Source organism: Symphalangus syndactylus, chromosome 15 (assembly GCF_028878055.3).
Source record: "Symphalangus syndactylus isolate Jambi chromosome 15, NHGRI_mSymSyn1-v2.1_pri, whole genome shotgun sequence".
Taxonomy (NCBI): domain Eukaryota; kingdom Metazoa; phylum Chordata; class Mammalia; order Primates; family Hylobatidae; genus Symphalangus; species Symphalangus syndactylus.
This window is the reverse complement of record NC_072437.2, coordinates 84039302-84043120: the sequence shown is the minus strand read 5'-3', so window position 1 is coordinate 84043120 and position 3819 is coordinate 84039302.

Here is a 3819-nt window from a genome sequence, read left to right as displayed (position 1 = left end):
TTCAGGTTTTCTGGTTTTCATTTTGTTTTGTTTTTACAACTAAACCCATTCCTAACTGATGCAGCAGGGTCTTTAGGAACTTCGGACAAGAGGGAAAAGGATGGTCTAGGAGATCCGGGTAAATCAAGCATGAGCCTGCTTCTACCAAACTTCCCCTTCTGCAAGAAAACCAGAGTGGAAAGGGAATGGACTGTCAAGTCCATGACTATGCCAAATGTCATGCCCGGGGTCAGGTTCGAGCCCTAGCTGAGGTCCAAGGGGAGTGGGTGGATGGGCAGATAGCTGAAAGAACACTTGGGGGTGGCGGGGTGTGTAGGCAGGTGAATATGGTTTTATTCAGCAGCTCTCTCAGCAGCAGCTTCTTACATTGTCTGCACTGTTCCGGCTGCTTGCTTCAGAGGTTCCCAGGCACAGCTGCGTGGCCGGCTCTCCCTTCAGGGTCAGCAGCTTAACTCTTTCTCTCCCTGAGCACAAGCCAGTTTCTGGCTCCCCCCGACCATCCATCTGCAAGACAGACAGCTTTGATTTTCTCTCTTTCTCTGAGCATAAGCAAGCCACATAGGAGCGCCTATATAGCATCCGCAGGGCAGTTATACCTTCTTCAAACAATAGTGGCTCTCAGCCCAGTATAAGCTTACAAAAACAGGTTATGTAGCAAGTGGAGTGTGTATCTGCACGCTAAACTCGCTCACTCATGCAGGCTTGGATGTCTGCCTCAGCCTAATTCTTGACCAAAGCACATCCATGTACCTTACATGGACCAAAGGTAGTTAGATTACAAGTGTCAACTCCAGCTTTCTACAAGCGAGAAGGAATAGTGTCATGCGATGTTAACTGCATTTTCTGCAATGTTTACTGTTTAAGAACAAAAGCATGCTGGAACCTTTGGCTTTCTTGGAAATATTATTACTCTGGGTTGCTTCACGTGCCTTTGCCAGGCCTTTGATGGTCCCGTCCTTCATCCTGGGACTCTAATTCTCAAAGTCAAAAAAGAAACATGAATGCTTGAGAATTTTCAAATGGTTTTTAGACACATTCTTGAACATGGTTAGTGTTAACTTATGATGTGTCTTATTTATGTGCCTGATGAGACTTTAATAAAGATACTTTCTTTAACTGTAAACTTTTCTTAATCAAAAAATCTTTTCATTCTCACCACAAAAGCAGTGCATGTTCATTGTAGAAAAAGTAGAAGACTTTTTCTCTTTATTTCAAGTCCTTTAAATTCAAAATCCATTTGTGCTGCTACAAGATTCTTTCAGAGCAGAGGTGCTAATGACCTTTGATATTCTATTTACTCTCACACCAAGGGAATCTACAGAAAGAACATAAGGGTCTTGATGGGAAAAGTCTGAGTGAGTCACAGCTTGATTGCAGCTAGCTGCCCTGTGCTCAGGGAGATGCAAGGAGGCCAAGCTCACAGCTGATTTTTCTCAAATGGCTTGACTTTAAATTAAACGGGGTTGTGAAGACATCTGACTCCCAGTTTGAGCAGTATCTTTCTGTAGCACTTCCATGGAGGCGAGGATTTGGCTTTCTCATTTACTGCTGCATCCTCTGCACCTAGCATGATGGAAGATGCAGTGAAGATGGGTGCATTCTACACTTACTAAGAGTTGAATTAAACTCTCCTTGGAAATTATAGCCCAATATAAAAATTTCTGCAGATCACACCAAGTCACTGCACTTTGTAATGGGTTCTTTTATTTGGGAGTAAGAAAGGTATGTCTGGAGCTGGACCCAGTGGCTCATGCCTGTAATCCCAGCACTGTGGGAGGCCGAGATGGATGAATCACTTGAGGCCACGAGTTCAAGGCCAGCCTGGCCAACATGGCGAAAACTTGTCTCCACCAAAAAAAAAAAAAAATTAGGTGTGGTGGCACACATCTGCAATCCCAGCTACCTGGAAGGCTGAGGCATGAGAATCGCTTGAACCCTGGAGGCGGAGGTTGCAGTGAGCCAAGATCGTGCCACTGCACTCTAGCCTGGGCAACAGAGCCAAACTTGGTGAAAGAAAGAGAGACGGAGAAAGAGAGAAAGAAAGGAAGGTAGGTGTATCTTGGGACGGGAGAGTCGTCTAAGCATCAGCAAGCAGATTTCAACACAAAAGATGGTCAAAAGAGTGTCTCCATCAATAATAGCAGTAATAGCTAATGCTTACAGTACTTATGGTATACAAAGCACTGTTCTAAATATTTTACAAATATTTACCAATTTAGTTCTCATAGCTGCCCCTATTATCTCATCCCTATTTAAGAAATGAGGAAACCAAGACCCACAATAACTAAGTCACTTTACTCCAGGTCACATCACACACAGCTGGGATGGAATGCACAGCTGGCTCCAGAATCTGTCCATCGCTGTGCAAACCTCCTCTTAAAAAGGTACTTAATAGTAAAATCTTCCAGCTAAACTACATTCTGCAAGTTGTTTCCAGGAACTGTCCTAGGGTTTATTTCTCCTTTGACTGAGGTCCACAAAGAGCTAAGAATTACACTTGGCTCTAAGATTCAGCAGCATTGAGTTGCTGAAGCTCAGGAATTCCACCTCACGAGTAAGAGCACTGGGCCTGTTTCGTTCGGTCACACATACCCTGTAGACTGCTACTGTGAGCCAAACCCTCCAGACCTACCTGACATCCAGTTTTGAGGCTCATGCTTGACTTCTCTTGCTGGTAGAGCACTGCATTCAGAGGGATTCAACGTTTGGGCGGCTTAACAACTACAGATGCTGTATTGGAGGGAGTTTTGGAAGAAGCTTCTAGAAGTTTCTCCACAGCCTTTCTGTCCTCTGCCAGAGGGCACAGTAATGGTGTAGCCAAGGGCCCAAATCTGTCAGAGTCCTCACAGGAATAGATGGCACAATCCAAGTAGAATAATCCAGGAAGGGATTATCTATACGGCAACTAAGTTACAATAATACCGGTGGGGTGTAGGGGAAGCACGGGGACAGTACAGAAACCCTTCTGCTGTCTCCATTCCCAGAGCTGAGGGAACAAAGAGAACAAGTGGCGGTGGCATCTAGAAGGCAGCTCAGGCCTGTTGGTTGCTTTGAGAGGAGCACCGGCCTTCAATCAGGGATGCAGCCAGCCCCAGGTGAGGTTACAGGAGGAGAATCAGGGCAGTAAGTATCCATCCTCATTCTCCTTTCTCTTTCAGATCTCTTGACAAGAGTCCTCCTTGGCTGGACCCAAAAGGAAGCAAGGGAGATTGAGATTCCTTTGTTATAGTTCATACAAGTCAGCTTCAGGGGCAGAGAGCAATGAGGAAAAGGGAAAATGTGGATCTGGAAAAAGAAATGAACAATATCTGGAAGCAGGATCAGTCAGACTGTTAACAGACTGAGGCCTATGCCAACAAGAGAAGGTAATAAAGAGGTCCAAAGCATCAGAACAAACATCATGACAAAATGGCAGCCTTGTCTCCACTCTGTAAGAACTGCAAGCTGAGAGTAGTAAGCTAGCCTATGGCTGGGGTCAGTGGGCCATTTTGTTCTCTGGATATTGCACTAAAGGATGTGTAGAAAATATCTGGAGGTAGAAAAAAACATCTGTGTTGGGAGAAAGGAACAACCACGCAGATTTGGCAGTTATGATCCCAGAGGCAATGTCAGTATAACCTGTATCCTTCAACCTGGCAGAAGTGCTTGCTGAAGACTGGTAGATGAACAACGTGCACTTTCATACATCATTATATACAAACTATAGGAAAATTTGAGACCTAAAGAAAAATTGTATCTGAGCCACATCTCTAGCATCTGAATATTAAACAACAAAGCAGTTAAAATAACAGTCGGCAAATAGCATCTAAGTGCCAATTC